At 45.2% G+C, this 19,901-nt stretch overlaps 1 long non-coding RNA gene across 1 annotated transcript in view; it reads right to left on the bottom strand.

Moving 5' to 3' along the window:
• The window catches only part of LOC116541568, a 16,292-nt gene extending 4,253 nt beyond the window's left edge, over positions 1 to 12,039 (bottom strand). Inside the window, exons 1-2 of the long non-coding RNA XR_004264865.1 lie at positions 12,027 to 12,039; positions 9,774 to 9,778 (exon numbers count right to left, since the gene is read on the bottom strand). This is a non-coding gene — a long non-coding RNA (uncharacterized LOC116541568). The remainder of the gene's footprint in view (positions 1 to 9,773; positions 9,779 to 12,026) is intronic.
• Between the last annotated feature and the right edge of the window lie 7,862 nt (positions 12,040 to 19,901).

Here is a 19,901-nt window from a genome sequence, read left to right as displayed (position 1 = left end):
CTCCACTTTCAAAAACCCAGGGGGGTGGGTTGTGTATACGCCCAGGTTTTAAAACACATCATAAGAAAAATAGGGCGCCTTTAAAAAAAAAAAAAAAAAAAAAAAAAAAAAAAAAAGTAAAAATAAACTGGTTCGCCCTCCACATCCGACAGACCAATCATGAAACTGACACCCAAATAGCCTTCTAGGTTATTCCTACATAAACCCACCCTGTCTCCAAACAAGCTGCACTTATCAAAGTTAAGTAGGCATAAGGGAAATAAGAACAAAGAAATGTCAGAATACTACCAAATGTATGCTTTTTAGTTGTACATTTAATTATAAAAACCTGCAAGTATTTTTAGAGAAGTACTGTATTTGGCAGACTTTTAAAGAAAATTTAGGAAAGATTTATGTTTACCAAAAGAAGACAAATGATCACCTGCGTGTACCAGATATTTAAGCATTCAATCTAGTCATCTTTAGGATATCAAGCACCTTTATGTCAACTTTAAAAAAGAAAAATCTTAATCAAAACAACAGAAACAATTCAACTGATTCCTAGAACATTTGCTCAAGGAATTACTTGAATACACCAAAAGACTTCAAAAAAACAGAAGAGTAATATATGTTTTCTGATAAATCCAGGCAACGTATGACTAAAGGAGCTTTTCCTGACAGTCCAGTACAACCGCAATTTCAGATCTAAAGTTTATGTTATCAAATCATCAAATACGATTTATTAACCGCCCCCAGGAGCAGGGCACACAGCAGTGCAATGTCAACCAGTGACAGTGGTGTTCACGCTCATCAACATGCACGTGAACAGCCTAATCTCTTCGTGTGGGAGAGAAACAATAAAATGGCAACAGCCTGCACAGAAGTAGTTTAGCAAAATGGAAAAAAAATGTCAATTCTTAGCAAAATAAAAAACTCAATTTAGGAAATGTAACCAGTTACATTTAGAGAAATTGGCCCACATGCTTGCCCCAACCCCTGAAAAATCATCTCTCTGTGTTCTATCTATTCATGTATTTAAATTACACGTCTGTGACTTTCCGATTTTTTTCTTTACGAGTTGAGACTGATACCCTGTCATAGCTTGTCTAATTGCAGCTGTAACAATGTTGAAATCCTCAAAGGCATAAATAGTAAATATTTATCACTTAATTAATGCTAATATTTTAGGATGTTTATGACAACTCTTGAGATGATTGACAACATGATGGGGCTACTACAAACCAGAATTTAGATTTCATGATATAGTGCAGAGGTAAGGATGAAGATTGGGTTGAAATTAATCCAGACTTTAAACTAAAGCCCAGTCTCACTTAGTTAATTCATCAGAAAATGCTGTCAGTCAAGGCTTTTGGTATGGTATAATATGGCAGCCAACAGGCAAAGATGCCCAATTTTTGGATATGCAATGTGGCAGCCTGTTTTTCCCAAGGATGGCCACAATAGCTCCCATCCCACATGCTCTTGACCCTGCCAAACTGCATCAGAAGATGGAGTCTAATTGCCTTCCCTTGAATCTTTGCTGTCTTGATGACCTACTTGTTAATGACTGAATAAAATGAAAGTGATGCTGCTTGAGTTCTGAGACAAAGTCTGAAAAGGCCATGAAGCCTCCACCTGGTCCTCATACAACATTTGCTCTAGGGGAAGTCAACAGACAGGTAATAAATCTGATAAATCTGAGACCATCTTGGTAAAGAGGCCACAGATAACTGCTCCTTTAGGTAGTTCTAGCTGAGCCCAGCTTTCATCTATCCTTCCAAGATGTCAGACATATCAGTGGTCTTGGACTTTCCAGAATAACTCCAGCTGAACTACAGAATGACCTCATCTCTTACTGCAGGGAGCCAGAGAGCCACCCAGCCAAGCCCTGCCTATCAGACCCACCAAATGAGATATAATAAAAAGTTATTCTTTTAAGCCATTGAATTTTTGTTAGGGTTTTCCACAGCAGTAGATAACCAGAACATGAAGGCAAAATATTACCAGCCACAGCAGGAAACATCTGGAGACCCATCCACAGCCATGGCCATGCTGTCTCTGCAAAATCTCCATGAGATTCCACATAGGCCAGGCTCTGATCATGTGGGGCAACTTCACTCTCTATGAAAGTGTTTATTTGAATGCCAAGAGACCCTAGCGCATTTAGGTACTTTTTTCACATCATTAACCATTTGACAGGGATGCTCAGAGTGCAGAGGATACTAACAGATTAAAAGCTTCTGCCCGCAGAGGAGGAAGCAGAAATTAAGACATTTCTGAAATTGTCATGTGAGTTGGTGAGTAAACTCATCTTGTTCTATGTGAAACTTTAAAAATATTTTCACTGATTAAGTGAGAAGAACTAAAGACAGTTGTTAACTCTATGTTCTCTGAATGCTGATTTGTATTCAGAATGTATTTATCAAAATGTTCTAAGCATGAGTCCCAATAATGCTAATCTAATCTATAAGCCACATAGGCCTGGGCCATGAGCTAAGGAAAGAGAAGGATAAAAGCAAAATCCATCTCTTCTCTGTGAGCTGGGCCAGTCCTAGAGGAAATTTAAGAATGTGTAGTTCTGCCTTTGGCCCTCTAGTACCTTCTCCCAGTTCCTGGAACCCTAAGGTCACCTCCTAGCAGCGGGATTACATTCAAGCCTACCCTCAACTTCAGCACCTTCCATCTCCATGCTGCATGCTCTAAAATTACTTATCAAATTTCTTCCCCCAACACCCAGTGAATAAATTCTCACTAATATAAATGGTTGATTGCCTTCTTCTGCCTTTATTTACATTACTGGGATTTCAGGCTGCTTGGTGAAGTGAAGAGAAAATGATCAGGGGACCAGCCAGGAGACAGAACAGCTCTCCCATGAACGTCTTCTGTTTTTTCTCAGTGCCGTTTCCCCTCCCCTTCCGTCGCCTGTGGATTATTTCTAACTCTATGGCAGTAACTGCAGTAAGGAAGTCAGTGATGGGGATAAGGGATAGCCTAAGGGTAAATCACCTAAGTTTGGGTCATTTTTAAATGGAAAACTTCACATGTAATCTTAATCCAAAAGGTGAAGTCAAAAGAGGATAGTTCCAAAACCACACAATGTTTAACAACTGGTTCTCGGAAGAAAAGGCCCTGATTTGTTGCATTTTGCAATTTCGATAGTGTAAATGCTCCCACCATGACTGATTTTAAGATACCAATGTGCCATCACCAAACATGGACTTAGGTAATGATGTACATAATCAGATCTCCTGAACCAGGAAAAGCCAGCTCCGCCATCATTGCCAGCATCTATGACAATCATGTCTTACTCCCAAGTCCAAGCAGATAAGATAAACTGGAGATGGGTACAGGAAACTATTTTTGAGAAGAAATTGTTCATCAGAGTCTGAAAGATGTAGATCAACCTTTGTCCACGCACAGCACTGCTCATTTCCCTGCCCCTAAAGTCCTTCTCTTTTCACACCTGGAGCTACTTGGTTTTAAACAGATTGGTTAAGTGCCAGTGTCCACAGGGGGCTCCTTTCTGGTAATCATGTTCCTGGTTTGCTTTGCATGTCCAAGTCCCTGTCTCCACAACTTGTCCATCCTCCAAGTGACTCTTGGTTCCTCACCTCTGTCCCTAGAGGCTGGTGCCCTGACTCAACCCAATCCCTATGGCTAGAGCCCTGCTCCTTGGTGATCGGTGTCCCCAAGGCTGATCCAGGCTGTGCTGTTTGGAGAAGGAAAAGGACTTCAACAAGTCTTGAGTGCCATGTTGTTCCAGGCATCTAGCCAATGTGGGAAGTGGATTCTCTGCCTTATGGGTGAAGACCCTGAGGCCTAGACACACTCCCAACATTATACAACTTTACAAGGGCAGAGCCAAATTTCAAACCAGGTTTGTTGAAGCCAAAGACCAGCTGTTTGACCTTAATACTATCCCCAACCCCATCATACTTTTTGTATTTCCCTGGAACCTAGAGTCCAGAGCAGATGATCTAAGGATTCCACAAATACTTTATGCAGATTTTCTTTTAATATATTTTAATAATTTATGTAGAGATATATTAAAGCAGTATGTAAAATCAATGTATTTTATGCTAACTATGGGTAACCCATGTTGACAGGTTAGCTCATGCACACCTCAAAATAAAGTTTCCTTATTATCTTATGAATAGGTAGATTTTAAAATAAAGTTTCCTCATTATCTCATTAGTGTATTTACACTTGTCATGTGTAAAATTGTACACAGGAACAGAAGTGGGGCAAAATTATTACAACATAGCAAGTGCCAGGATTTTTTGTTTATTTGTCTTACCAAAGTTGGATATGAGCTTCAGGAAGGCAGAGGCTTTGTTCTGTGTGTTGCTACATCTAAGGTGCCCAGATGAGTGCCTGGTATAGAAGGTGCTCAAGGAAGTTTTTCAAATGAATGGATGAACAAATAAATGAATGAAAAGTGAAAATTAATTTGACTGTTTTGAAATTTTGAGTGGCTGTATGACAGAAACAGGTACTAGAATAGATGAGAGTTTTTAATGATATTGTTAAACATCTCATAATGTGACAACATAAATGTGGAAAGCGTTTTCTGTATACCCTTGTGATTTTGAACTAGCTAAAGAGCCCATTCATCAATTCCCTCCAGCTTGCACATTTACCAGTTAAGGGATGCAGGCCATTCTGAGAGACTGAGAGAAACTCAACTCTGGAACAAAAATACTTTACCACTTCTCTTTCAAATCTCTGGAGCAGTTTAATGGAAGAGGATACCGAGATCATGAGACAAGCTTTCAGGAATTAATATGTACAGCTATCTAGCGTGTGAATCCAGACTTTTTCAATATCATGCAACGTAACAAAATGCAGACATAAATAGAGTACTGAGACTGATGTGAGACTGCCAATATTACCCAAAACGCCTGATCTCAAAGTCTGTGTTCATCTAAACAGCCGCATTTTTCTTATCTGATTTACAATGAGTGAATATTACACGTTTAAACTTATGAAATCAATTCATTTCAATCAAACATTATCTGTTTTATAAGCCAATATTCTTTTGTCATTTGAGAGAAATAAAGAATTTCACTGATTAAAAAAAAATTAAAATTGGAAAACAATGGCCCTACATTACAGTGTTTCCATTCTCCTGAACTGCAGGCATTGCCTGCTCTAGGATGCTCTTTTGTGCTGTTTGGAGGTCATCCCCCATCTGCTGAAACCACCTTACTCAACTGCAGCTTCATAGGTGGGATGAGTCCTCAGCCCTTTTCTGTGGACGCTAACCCGTGGTGGTCAGAGCAAGGTGGGGAGCACAGGCTTGAAGCAAAGGACCCAGGGTTTACTCTATCTCTGCCACTTACCAGTTTTGGACAAGCAACTTCTCAAATGCCAGTTGCTTCACCTGGTGAAATAATCACATTAACCCCTTCATAGGGTTGTTGTCAGAATTAAACAGATAATTTGGGCAAAGCATTTATAACAGAACTGGGGTGATATTATTACGATGATTATTTCTATTTTTATTATCATTATATTTTAGCTCTTAGGTTTAATCCACATACATAAGACACCTTGCTTTATGTCTGTTTGATAAATGTGTTCAGAAATATCCAGGAAAATATTAACAAATTATAGCTAAACAGAAAAGCATAAAGGATTATATAATGGATTGCAGTATTGCCGAGTTTTGTCATTTCACATTTGATTAGTAGAATGTTTCAGAAGGATACTATCCAGCCTCAGTGTTCCACATGGCAAGAAAGGACCCAGTCATGCAAACCATTATCACTGATGCACATTTGATCACTACCATCACTCCTCACTGCTTATCTGTGATTGTCTGAAAGTAGTAAAGCTTAAAAAACAATCCAACTGTTCCTAACTTTAAAATGTATACATGCACATTCAGATCCTGAGACAGGAAGGAGCTTGAGAAGTCACAGTGTCCACAGCCCTGCCCCTGGGAAGGGCACTAGAAAGGTTTTTATGAGCTTCCCAGGGAAGGGAACCTACTGAGAGGAGCCCCTGAGCTGGAGGCTGAGCCAGGTGGTACCCTGTAGCATCTTCCCAGGACATGGCACTCTATGATCCAGACCCAAGAAACTAGAAGTGGGGGATGGCCCTGTCAAAGCCAGGCTCATTCCTTCCTGCCACCTACTGCTAAGCTTGAACTGGGATGTGGCACGAATGGATGCATTTACCCCTCTTCGCCTGTGCAGCCCCTGCACCAAGGCACATCTGCTCTCATGCTGTGGTGAGCTGGGACAGGGTACCATAGAAAGCCAAAGCCATCCCTTTTTTATTTTTTATTTTTCAAGACAGAACTTTGCTCTTGTTGCCCAAGCTGGAATTCAATGGTGCAATCTCGGCTCACTGCAACCTCTGCCTCCTGGGTTTAAGCGATTCTTCTGCCTCAGGCTCCAGAGTAGCTGGGATTACATGCACGCACCACCACACCCAGCTAATTTTTTGTGTTTTTGAAAGGGGGTTTCACTATGTTAGCCAGCCTGGTCTTGAACTCCTGATCTCAGGTGATTTGCCTGCCTCGCCCTCCCAGCCATTCCTTTTGAAAGAATCTCCAGCTTTCCCAACTCAAGCTCCTACCCTGACCTTTCTCAGAACCCTGTCTGCCAGTATCCTGACCCAACCTTGCTGTCAACAAAATCACTGACTCACAGAGGAAAATAAAGCTGTGAAAGGAGGCTGAGGGGCCTTTAAAAACCTCTTGACCCTCCCACTGGATTCTGACAGCCCCTGGGTCTAACATACTCATTCACATGCCCAGCCATCACCTGAGTGCCTGCTGTGCTCAGGTGCTGTGCTAGACAGCAGGCATCTAAACGCGGACAAAGCAGAGTACCTGAGTCAACCTGCTCACAGTGTAGGGAGCGACACAGGATACAGAGTAAAAGGGAAATATAAGGGCTGTCAAGGGCACCTCACTCAGACCAGGAGTTTCCCAGGCTGGGCTCCCAGAAAGCAGATGGACGTGGAGTCAGCAGGCATGGTTTATTAAGGAGAGTCCTTGGGACTGACCTCTGTGGAAGGGAGGGGACAGAAGCATGGCTGGGTAAAGAGAGGATTTAATCCATGAACAGATCCAGCGAAAGTCTTGGTCAACACCATGGAGACCTCTGAAGCTAAAGCAGCCCAGTGCAGTTTTAGGTCTTTCTACTGTTGCATCAACCCATCATTGAACTGAGCCACATCGGAAAGGGGGATGAGCTTGAGCAGGGTGGCTTTCTGCAGCTGAGACAGTTCTTGAGGAGGTTGACAGCAGAGTGCTACTACTGACCACAAACCCCACAGCTGGGGGCACATATCCTTTGATAAAGGGAGGATCTGGGTGGCATCAGGCAGTGTCCACCACAGGAGCCAAGAAAGGTCTAAGAGGTGGTGATTCCTGAGATGAGTCTTTTTTTTTTTTGAGACGGAGTTTCACTCTGTTACCCAGGCTGGAATGGAATGATGCCATCTCGACTGACCGCAACCTCCGCCTCCTGGATTCAAGCAATTCTCCTGCCTCAGCTTCCTGAGTAGCTGGGACTACAGGCATGCACCACCATGCCCAGCTAATTTTTGTATTTTTAGTAGAGACAGGGTTTTACCATGTTGACCAGGATGGTCTCGATCTCTTGACCTCATGATCCACCTGCCTCGGCCTCCCAAAGTGCTGGGATTATAGGCATGAGCCACCGCGCCTGGCCCCTGAGATGAGTCTTAAAGGAGAAGCAGGAGTGAGCCAGGTGAGGAGCAGGGATGGAAGTTCCTGGAAGAGGATACCATGAAGGATAAAGCAATAGGCTGTTAGGTCCCCACCATGTGTCATTAAAGTGGGTGTGAGCTCAATGCCAGACACAAACTGGTTTAGAGTTAGCTGTCCCATTTAACTACAGCTAAGCAAGCTACTTTCCCATTCCACCCACTCTTCTGAATACCATTTTATGAGCCATTCACAGTTCTACATGCTAAGAATAGTAGATGAACTGCTGGGCCTGCCTTGGCCCCAAAGAAGAGCTCCCATGCTGGGATGGAACTTCAGACGGTAGGATGACAGAGCCAGAGATGTGAGTAGGGCACAAGGGCAGCAAGACAGAGCTGGAGCTGCTTGGAGAAAGTGGCCCCAGAAGCCCACGGCACTGCTCATGGGACAGAGTTCCCCTTCTGGAGTGTGAATCTTCACAAAGGGCCAGCAGCCTTTTGGATCAAGCTCCCTTGGGGAAGTGTCAACCTGCCAGAACCCCTGTTTCTCAGGCCACGACAGCCCGAGTAGGAAGTGAGTCTCACAATTCTACCCTCAGGAGTGCCGCCACCACTCTGGCCCAGTTCTAGCTCCTCTCATGTCTACCAAACATTCTCCAAATCTCTCTAGGAAGTCCTGGGGTGAGGCGTGGGTGCGGCACTCTAGACATCTTAGGACATGTCCTCCTCTTCCATCCTCTTCGCTTCTCCTCTTCTTTGTTCTCTAATGCTTGTGCTGCTGTTCATAGATATCCCCTGTCAGTGTCTGCTGATGCCACAACAGAGGAATCCCATGTTGGGTCACTGTTAGCAAAGGCCAGCGTCCACGGTGAAGGCTCTACACAGTCCCTCCTTGCTCAGTTATTAACCCCATGTCACTGAAGCTTCAACTCTCAGGGCCCTGTGCCACTGTGGGGAGACAGCCATATTTAAGAGACTGTAGGATCCAGTCAAAACCACCTCTCCCTATAGCCCTGGCTTTTTATGTTGAAAACAACATTGGGTGCCTCCATGTTCTCTTGCTTTTCCCATGAGATAGCTTGGTGCCTTATGAAAAAAGATCTGAGGACAAATCCCTGGGGGAGCACAGCTTGTATCAAACTGGACCCAAGTTTTGTAAGGAAAAAAACCATTTTCTAGCGACTAGATCATGTCCCACAGCCGAATATCTGAGGATGGGAAGCATTACCAAGTGTCAAGTGAGGAAATCCAGGTCAGCATTGCCCCAAGGGTGTTCTGCTGATGGTAGAAAAATGGAACTGAAATGTAGAATATTTGAAAAATAAAAGATATGCCAAGTTAAACAGATTCATTTCCTATCGGACTTCTCAGAACCTTTGACATTCCAATCAATACACAGCGTGAATCTCCAAGAGGGGTATGTAGACACACCAGCACCCATGCTTCTGTGTATACAGCCTCTTTGACTCTGGCCCATCTCTGGAGCCACTGCTCTGCAGAACACATTTTAGGTCTCTAGTCAAATGCTTCAACATCAGAGATCATTCTGTGTCATTTCATGGAGAATGATGAGCAAGAAACAGGACAGCTGCCTGGGTGGGGCTGCCACTCAGACCAGGGCACAAATCACCCAGGGAAGCCAGGTGCCCCAGCTCTACTCCCTACTCCTGCTCTGCTGCTGCTTCAGAGGTAGGGCTTCCCCAGGAACATTCCTGAACTAGCAAGGATTTTTCCAGGTGAAAAGGATAGAACCTCTACTAAAGCTGGTTCAAGAAAGAAGTCAAGGCTTTTATTGGCTCATGTAACTAAAAAGTGCAGAGAAGGTTGGTCTAGGGCTTTGCTCTTTCCACCCTTCAATTTGCTTTCCCCTGCTTTGGCTGCATTCTTATGCACATTTTCTCTTTGCAATGGCTTTTAGAAGCTTCAAGCTTATATTCTGCCATCTTAACAATCCCCATTAGTAAATATAAAGCTTCTACTGTCTCATATTTCCTATGAAATGCTAGAATTGCACCTCAGTGGCTTGGATGGTGTTACACACCCAACACTGAGCCAATAGCTGTGGCCATAGACATGAATTGTCTAGGCCTTTGACATGTGCTGGAGAAGACAAGCACTGGCCTGACAGTGGGGAAAAAAAATGGTTCCCCAAAGGAAAACCAAGGCACAGCTTCAGGATGGGGAAATGGATGCTGTATATTCAGCAACATCCCGCTACGATACCATTTGCTGATACAGCTTGTAGGGTCTGTGCTGGACTTTGCCCTCACTCTGTAGCCAGGAAAAAGTAGCACCAGAGGCCCTACATGAGACCCTTCCTCTCGCCTACATGTCCAGCATGACCAGCTCCCTATGTCCTGGGTCCCCCGCTGCCAAGATGGTCACTTGTCCTACTGCACTGAAGTAATGCCCTAGGTAAAGATGAGCAGAAACTGTCTGCATGTTAACCACATGGCCCTTTCTAGCACCTGGATGAGCAATTTACTCTCAAATATTCATAGAATGAATTTGGAACTGGGGAAATGGGAGGGGGCCTGGTGGAGGAAGATAAATAAATACAACTAAAACCTAAAACCCTGTGCTAGTCATTAATTTCAACTTCCTCTGCAATCAATCCTCTCTGACAAGGAGGGAAGCCAGCTTGCTCGTGTTTCATGGACTCAGATGATGCAGAGCTGAAAGGGGACCTCAGACACTTTCAGCCCAACCTTCCACTCGGCACAAGTAAGGGGACTTGAATATCTCCACTGACACCTGTCACCATCACACAATGTGACTTCTTTCACACCCAGGTAGCCTATCTTGAGCTAAAATCCACCTACCAGAAACTTTCAGCCACTGATCCCCGTTCTACCTCCAGGTACCATCAGCATGATTTGAGCCAGCAGATCATGGCTTGTACTACTGGACCCCACCCAATTCCGATCTGAGACACATGCTGCAAGTACGGATAGTGACAGCCAAACAGACACTTGTGAATGGCATCAGGCTTTATCAACAGCGATGGGCCCTCCTGAATGACTGATCATAGGCCAGGACCTGAGAGAGACTTTTGGCTTTTCCCCACTTTCTATTCACTATTCACAGTTTGAATCTTAATTGGCCCCTTGGAATCTGATTTTACAGTGAGTCTCCAACTTAACATCAGATGCTGTTGACATCATTCTGACATCACTGGACCTGATCCTGCCTTATTCTGTAGCTACAGAGGCTTTGGGCAGCTCATGATCCTCCTCTGCTACAGAGCTCCAGCGCTGACTATCTGACTTCTCTCCTGCCTGACTGTAGGGCTGCCTTTGGCCCATTGATGCCCTTGTGTGAATCTGAAGCCTCCTCTTCTTCTGAACAGACACAACCATGCCAGGACATATGGCTCAGTGAGTAGAAAGTGAGCTCTACCTTAGTCCTCCCATACCTTTTCCTTAGGCAGTGAACAACCTGCACAACTGTAAGCAGCATCCCTGACTGACATCTCCCTAATAGATCCTGATCATCTGGAGGCCTATTTGACACCAGCTTTCTCAATGGGACCTCCCGGAATCCAAGGCTGACCTCTCCACTGCCTTCTGTAGTCCAATTCCCTGTCTGATCTGTCCCAGACCATGGGGTTCCTGAGAGCTGGAATCATGTTGTAACCCTCACTCTGCTCAACAAATGTTTACATGATGAACATAAGTGACAAAAAGGACAAAAGAAGCCAGCTTTCCATACCCTGGATGGCAGATCCTTGAATGAGTGAGGCTTTGCTTTATTGAATTCAACCTGGCCTCTCCCGAGAATTCCTTCACTCACATGATCCATCCAAACTCATTATTTACTGGCTCCCTGTCCAGCATTCTGCACCTTCCCTGGTGCGTATTCAATCAGTCAGGGCTGTTGGAGGGAGAAGGGAGGAAGAAGAGGATGGCGAGATACTCTCCTTTGCAGCTTTCCCCTTTCTCCTACTGATCAGAGGCAGTCTTTGGCCTTGACCCCAGCAGACACAGCTCCCAGCCTCTGCCAGGGCTCCTCAAGTAAGAATGAACAGCCACGCTGCAGGGAATTGACAAGCGCCCACAGAGCGCCCTGAAAGGTGAAGGCATAGCAGCATTGTGATGTGGGTCAGACACACGTCACTGCCCACCCTGCTGACAGACCCTCCTCCCGCCCCCTTCACCTCCTCTGTCTGGCGGCCCAGGGAGGCAGACTATCCGTCCTGGCGTGAGAACGTACCTGGCAGGGCAGGCCACGGAAGGCCCAGCCATGCGGGGGTGGGGTCTGCTTTCTCCTGAACATCACTGTCTTCGTGCGGAATTACACTGCTGAGGGGCAAGCAGAATGGATGGTGGAGGCTGACAGGCCGCGAGACCCCAGAGCAATTTCACTTGCTTCTGATTCATGGCTTGTCAGAGCGCTAACCAAATATTCCATTTTCATTTTCGCCCTCCGCTCTCTCCCATTGACTGGCATCATAATTGAAAACTCCAGCATGAAGAGCCGGGACCACCTATCTGCAGGGCCCCCAACTCTGCCTGCTCTGAATGTCTTGCTCCTCAAAGAGGAGGACAAAGGGGAAAATCAGCAAACAGATGGTGTGAGGATTAGATTCACATGGACCAGCCTCGGCTGACTCTCAGCTGTCTCAGCTTGAGCAACCTTGGCCTCTCCCCCACTCCGCTCTCTGCCTTTTGAGCTTATTTCTATTTGTTTGCTCAACTATAAAAAAGGATGTAGGGCCAGAAAGATAGGCTGAGTTTGAAATCACTCTTTACACTCTTTATTTGAAGATCTGCTGAGAGTTGAAGCTGGCAAGAGGAGAGTTTTAGAAGATGGAGTCAATCAAACTTGGGGAATTTTTTAAATTTCGTTTTCTCAAATAAATATCTCTTAAAGGCTGGCACCAATCATAATAATACCTAACATTTATTGAGTACCTACAAGTTGCCAGGTGCTGCTCTAGGAATTTTAAATGAATTAGCTCCTTTTATCTCGGCAAGAACACTACGTGTGAGGTACTATTTTTATCCCCATTTCAAAGATCGGGACACTGAGATGAAGAGATGCTGAGAAACTTGCTCAAAGTCAAACAGTGAAGAACTATTCAGGAGGGATTTCAAGCCTTACCTCCTCTGTCATGCTTCCCAGCACTCAAAGGAGCAAGATCTAAAATAGACAGGCATATGACATACAAATGATAGATACTGATTTCAAATGGAAGTGAATATAAGAGTTTTTGTCAGTACAGTAAGAGTTGAAAATGGTGCGTGATTTCAGGAATCCCTGACTGCTGGAGGAAAAATGGTTCAGCTGCCCCAGTTCTGGGGCCCAGTTGGAAAGGGTGGGGAAGGACCAGAAAGAATTAAAAGGTTCTGAGCTAGCATGGGTAGAAATGTGATGTATCTGTAGAAGCAGGAGCTGCCAAAGCCTATGAGCTCCACTGGACATTGTGCTGTCACCTCAGCAGGTCAGCTGTCTGACAAGGGCATAAAGCTGAGGTTGGGAAGGCCTGGGAAGGATAACTGAGCAGACTGGGAACCTGTGGACCCGCACATGGTCAAGTCAGAATGCCACTCAATGGGGTTCTCCAGCTGGGTGGGAATGGATGACGGCCAGGAAGAATGAAAATCTGAGGCAGGGACTCAGCCATAGGAGCCCGTCCACATGGCTGGGACTAAGAGGGTACAAGACACCATACCTGGTACAACAAAAGTTACTGAAGACAGTACCGGTGATTGAGTTCAAGTACCTCAGGACGGGACCGCAAATCTGTACTTTTTCAGGTGCCCCAAATAATTCTGGTCATCAGCCAGGCATGGAAACTATATAGCAGTAGAGAAATGAAGGTCTGAAAGTGTTGCATTTTCCCGTTTGCCAGTCCCCAGCTTGCCTGCCTGGGTCCTGGTTCCTCCATTAGCCTATATGGGCTGCCTCCTCACTCCCTGGGTTAGGGGCTGCTAGTAATTGGTTAGCCCTGAACCCTGAATCCAGCAAGTTTTAAATTTCAAACTTCACTAGCTTTCTGCCATGGTTCTACAGCCTGACACCCAGTCCTCCCCGGCTCTTAGAGCCTCACCACACAGGACTGAGCCTCACCCATCCTGCTGCCTGCCCCTGCCGCCTGCCCCTGCCGCCTAGACGCTGCGAGCTGATACAGATGCCATGTCCTGCTGGCTAAAGACAGAAAAGGAGGTTTCCCTGTGACTGTCACGTTGGCCCTGCCCCAAGTTGTACTCATTTCTTATTGCAGTTCTAACAAATGCCCACAAACATTGTTGCTTTGGAGGTCAGAAGGGTAAACTGGGTGGCACTCGATGAAAAGGTGGTATCAGCAGGGATTTTCCTTCTGCCTTTTCCTGCTTCTCAAGGCACCCGCATTCCTTGACTTGTGGCCCCGCATTGCTCTGGCCTCCACTTCTGTTGTCATACCGGCTCTCACTGCAGCCTCCTGCCTCCCTCTTATGATGACCTTTGAGATTACATTCAGCCTACCCAGATAATCCAGGATAATCTCCCCATCTCAAGCTCCTTAATTTAATCACAGCTGCAAAGTCCCTGTTGCCATGTAAGATAACATATGCACAGATTCTGGAGATTAAGATGCGGATGTCTTTGGGGGAATATTACGTTGCCTACCACAATGTTAATAATGCACACACTCACTTTTGCTCCTGTGCTGGTGAGGGATGTAAAAGCAGGGAATGTGAGGATGGGGCACACAAACTCAGGCATGTGGAAGGTGGAGGAAAGGCCACTTTCCTCTAATAGTGAAGATGACCAGGCTGCTCCTGGACTGAGTCAGAAGACAATAGAAGAGGGCCCTAGCGTGTTTGGGGGTGAGTGCGACCGTGCACATGTGTATACATGTGTTGGGGAAGTGGTTACGTGAGGCTCTGAAAGCAATGCTGAAAACATCACCCCACCCCCACCAAGAGAAAACAAGACGACAGCACTCGAAACCCTTTTTGTTTAAAACGGCGTAAAAAAACATGCATCTCAGACTCCTAAACTTCCTTGCTGAATTAATTTCTCCAAGGAAGCCCAAGAATTCAGGAAATTCTGCCTTTCTCATTTCAGAAACAGAGGTCTGAAGAAAACAAATTGTTGTTTGTTGTCTCAGGCTTGACTGCTGTTAACTGCATCTCAGAGGCTGGGCAGCGGTCAGCTGTCAGTCCCCCAGCAGCCTGACACGGGGCCTCTGAATATAGATTTGCTGATGAGAATCCAAATGCTTGGAGCCTTTTGTAACAAGCTCTTCTGCTCCCTGTGAAAACATCCTTCCTTAACTCTTCCTCTTTAGCGCACCCGGTGGGAAAGCCCCTGCAGAGGCACCCTGGGCCTGGCTGCATCTGGCCAGCCCCCATAAATCACACCTGCACAATAAAAATGCTCTATGGAGGCCATTAGAGGCCTGGGGAGCCACGGCGCAGGAATGGATGCCCAGCAAACAGGAGGGGAGCAGGAAGCCTCCCAGACAAGGGAACCGACCTGTCAGCTCAGGAGGATCCCAAGTAAGGGGGACAGGGCCACCATGTGGCACAACTCCAGGAGGCACCACTGACACTGACAGGGCCCTGGAGGAGGAATGGGAATGGGTTCTGCAAAGCTGACACAACACAGCTCTTCCTCTAGAGCTGTCCAGCCAGGCTCTGTGTGTCCAGACCACTCACTCTGGGAGGGGCGTTGCAGGCGTCTCTGAGTCCAGGAGGCTCTTGGTTAATCCCTGCACTTCTAGAGAAACGATGAAGGCCCCTCCCAGGAATTTCAATAGTTCCTCAGAGAAAACAGCTGAATAACCCAGCTGAGAGCTCAAACTCATTTGAGGGCTTGCAAGATGGAGGGGGACAATTTTCATTCTTTTTTAAATGAAGTCATATTTAGCATATTTTATTTCTGAGGAGTTTTATTTTCCTACCCATGACTTTGTATTTATTTCCTCCATATACCTCCTATTTTGCTATCAATTTTATTTCTTAAATATTCCTCCCCTGTCCTCTTCTTTTCCCTCCCTCATATTCCATAATTTCTTCTCAACTCCTGAAAATATCTCCTCTCCCAAGAGATTTCCTTTTCCTATTTCCAAACCATCCCCTAAATACATGTTTTAATGAGCTCCCAACACTGATCTCCTTACAAATCATTCTTTGCCAGTTTGCAATTGAACCAGTGTCTTGGTTAAAATGAAAATTCCCCAGGGCACACAATAAATAATAAAAAAGAATAACATAATCGAGAGGGTTATGATTCTGAGCAGAAGAAAATAATGTGAAGCAGTTGGACTGTACTTTGTGAATCTTATGCTCAAAATGCAAACATGAGAGGAGGTGGTGGGCAGGAGCCTAGCTCCGCAAGCCCTCGCCCTTCTGGGAACTCTACACAGCAGCATATGTTGAGGGGACTGATCTTGGGAAACGAAACGTCTTTTCTCACAAAAACCTGCCTTTTGCAAGATGTCAGCAGTCACTCTTGGAGACGGAAGCAACCAATATACAATAAGATTCATGCAACCATAACAAACAAATATTTAGCGCCAGGCACTGCACCACACACCGGGACTGCAAGGAGGACAGACACAGCAGTGTGGCACTTGCAGGTGTCGGGGGTGAGAGTTAAGGGGAAGCAGACTTTCATGGTGACACAGGCATGATCTCGAGTTAGAGACACAGGATTTTAGCACTGGCTCTGTCTATGAGACTTTGAACAAATTGCTTACCTTCTCTGTGTCTCAGTTTCCTCATCTGTAAAATGGGTCTAAATAGACGATCTACTATTGTTGTGAGGATGAAATGAAATCATTCCTATGAACACCTGAGTGCAGTGCGTGACACAGAGTGGGGGCTCACTAGATGATGAATCCAGCGTAAGTACCAATTGGCCCCATAAACGAAAAACTGAAGGCCTCTGGACCCTGAGGACAAGACTCGGGGACTTCAGGCAGGGTTAAAGTGAGGAAACACAGGACAATACGTAGGATCCCAGATGCCTGGCTAGAACAGGACCACAGAAACCCCAACATGAAGTCTAACCCAGTGCTCCATCCCTGTAGGCTATAAGGCTTTTCTGCAGCATTGGGCACTTCAAAACATAAATGTCTATAACCCTTCCAACTGCCAGACGAGGGGTAGGGGTCCCTCTCACATGGTTAGGTCATGACCAGGTACAGCCTTTCGGGTTGTCAGAAGAACACTTCCCAGTATTGCCACTCCTGGTATTTAATGCTGTTTTATTTTACAGGTGAAAACCTGAGGCTGGAGGAAAGTGACGGGCCTGAGGCAACAAGATAAGGTAGAATTCTGCCCATTTTCTGGATAGATGTGAATACATCTGTTGCAATAGGAGGAAGCAGGAGATTCCTGGATGAAACTGAGGGTTCTATTGCACGAGGAGCAGGAAGATCTGACCCCATTGGCAGGTACAGAGCAGCCAAGGACAGGTGGGTGTGCTCTCCCAGTAAAGGTGGTTTTGTCTCCCAGTCCAGTGAGGTTTAGTACAAACTGCCTCACCACCTGGATGCAGGAGAAGCTGTGTCCTGACTGCTCACTAGCCAGGGCTGCTGGCCCAAAACAAGCCACTTCTGCTCTCCAGGCCTGTGTCTAATCAGGATTGGCTTGATTAGAATCAGAGTCTCCAGCTCACAGATCCAGATGGTAGAGTGGTGTCTGCCTAGCCTCCCTTCTCCCCCTGCTGCCTCCCTCTCTTTCTCTCTCCTCTGTTTCTTCCACTGCTTTTGGATACGTTTAATGGACTTGCTTGTCTTCCATTTCCTCACAGGTTCTGCCATTCCAAGCTGTCTGACTCCCATCTCTGTCATTCTTCATTGCCTACCTGGCCCCCAAGATTTCTGCATTTGCAACCTTGGGCAAAATTTCCTCTAAGGCCTTGCTATTCAACATGTGGTCTGTGGACCAGCAGCACTCCAGACATCCAGTGGCGTATGCCAGAGCTTGTTAGAAATTCAGAATACTGGATCTTACTCCAGATGTGTTGAAGCAGAAGCTGCATTTTAATAGATTTCTGTGCACATTAAAGTTTGAGACATGTGGGCCAGTCCAGGAGATCCTCTCTAAGGTCCTTCACAACCCAAGCCCATGTTTCCTCTGCTCCCCAGGGCACATCATCATCTGCTCCATCCATGCCCCCTTTAAAAGGGGATCATTCTGGGTACAGAGCATTGATGAGTTTCCACTGAAGTGTAAGAACGCTTTCAGGAATTCTCCCTATACAAATGTTCTTGCCTTAATGTGGTCTTCAGGAAGATCACTTTTCAGATTTGGTGCCACAAAGATGGGCAGTTTAGCTTCTACTGAAATCACAGGGTTGGTGCTCTCATGGAAAACTGGTGACGTTGGAGAGAAATGCAGATGTGGCAAATTTTAATCCTGCTGAAACATAATCAGCTTTTGCTTCTGCAGCAATTAGCATAATATTACCGATAATGTTTTACATGGCAATTTTGCTGTAAACATTTGTACTAATTTGCCATGACCTAATTATTTTATGACATATAATTAGGAAGTATTTTTCAAGTCGAAATATTTTTGTTTTATGTTTCTATAATCCTTTTCTAGAAAAAAAAATTAAAAATCAGCACTTCCACAAGTTGAAACACACAATTCTCTCTTAGCTGTTGTTTGCGACACTTTATTTCACTAAATAGAAGGAATTCCCTAGTGCTGGCACACTGATGATCATGCATTTCCTTGTGACTAATTTGAATTGGGTGTCATTGAATCCGCCCGCTCCATTATTACACCATGAGATTGTCGAATTCACGCTTCCAGCCTCCTTCCAACACCCACTCATTCCCAAACATACAAACACTCTCAGTCTGTCAGGGGAGATGGCTAATGCTTGCAATGAGAGAACGAGGGTTGGATATCATTTTTAATGAATGTGAAATCTTTGGCTAAGAGAAGAACATGAACATTGTATTATCCTCCCTTAGACAGATTGTTCCCAGTGCGCTCTTAACAGCCTCCTCCCATCCACAAGATGTGAAAGTGAACAGCCTCAGCCATATCTTCCATCCCCACTCTCTCCTTAAAGATCTGCAAGCTTTGTTGTGTGTATTCTCCTGGGGTATGGTAGGTGAGAAGGAGGGTAATGCCTTTCTTCTGCGTTGGTCACTGTGAAGACAGTCCTGTCCTCAATCTGGCTTTGTGGCTTCTGCTGTTACCCACTCCAGGGCAGGTCTGCTTAGCAGTAGGTAATCAGATTCCAGACTTTTAATAGTCAGCAACACCATCTGACCCCAGGCACCTGGAATAGTCTCAGGGAGACAGCCAGACTGTGGAAGGTTGACTACGCCAACTAGGGCCACCTTTGAGGCAGGTTGAGGCAAGCCGGAGAATACCCTGAAACTCACACCCCAATTCTCCCATGGAAGAGGGAAGGTCTCAGAAAACTGGGCCACAGAAGTGAGGGCCAGAGGACAAAGAGCAGGGAGAGTTAGGGCAATAGATGCCATGCAAGCAGAAAGTAGGAGGATGAGGTACAAAGGTGACCATGGCAGGCACTTCCAGGAAGAGGCACAGGTGTATGTCCCCAGAGGAACTCCTCTAGGACAGTCTTCACAACATGGGTTTATCCTGCGGTCAAGTAGAGTTGGGAAGAGCCTAGACTTTGAAGCTAGAATGCCTCATTTCAAATCCTGGCTCCTCCACTTACTCCATGTGCAAACTGGGACAAGTTCTAAACATCTCTGTGCTTCCTTTATTGACTCTTCTGAAAAATGGGAATAACAGTAATATTGTCTGTCTTCTAGGGCTGTGATGAGGATTAAATTAATATTTATCAAGCCCTTAGAACAGATGTTAAGTTTTTATGAAGTAAAATAAAATTTCTTATTCTCATAGATTCCCACCAAGATAGGAAGAGAAGCTGCAAGGAACAGCCACCCACCAAACTCAAAAAAGTAGGCAGCAACATGTGTCAGATTCTTTAATAATTATTGAGCTAATAATTGTTTAAAATGTGTTGCAATGACTAGTTTTTTACTGAACGGATGGAACATTTACAGAGCATATACTCTGTGTGAGGCCCTGGTCAGGTCCTTAGGGAATACAAAGATGAATAAACAGGAACTCACAGTGTAGCAGAAGTAGGCACACAAGCCAATAGTTACACATAAAAAGGCAAATTAATGTGCACAGAGAGATCACAAAAGAGGAAACAGGGTTAGCACAAAAATCTACAACTTTCATGTTACTAGTTAACATTTTAAACTATAGTTTTTAGCCTACTTGAAAGTCTATATCAACTTT

The sequence above is a fragment of the Sapajus apella genome, unplaced genomic scaffold (assembly GCF_009761245.1).
Source record: "Sapajus apella isolate SASKATOON/1434 unplaced genomic scaffold, GSC_monkey_1.0 scaffold4, whole genome shotgun sequence".
Taxonomy (NCBI): domain Eukaryota; kingdom Metazoa; phylum Chordata; class Mammalia; order Primates; family Cebidae; genus Sapajus; species Sapajus apella.
This window is presented reverse-complemented; position numbering and strand designations above follow the sequence as displayed.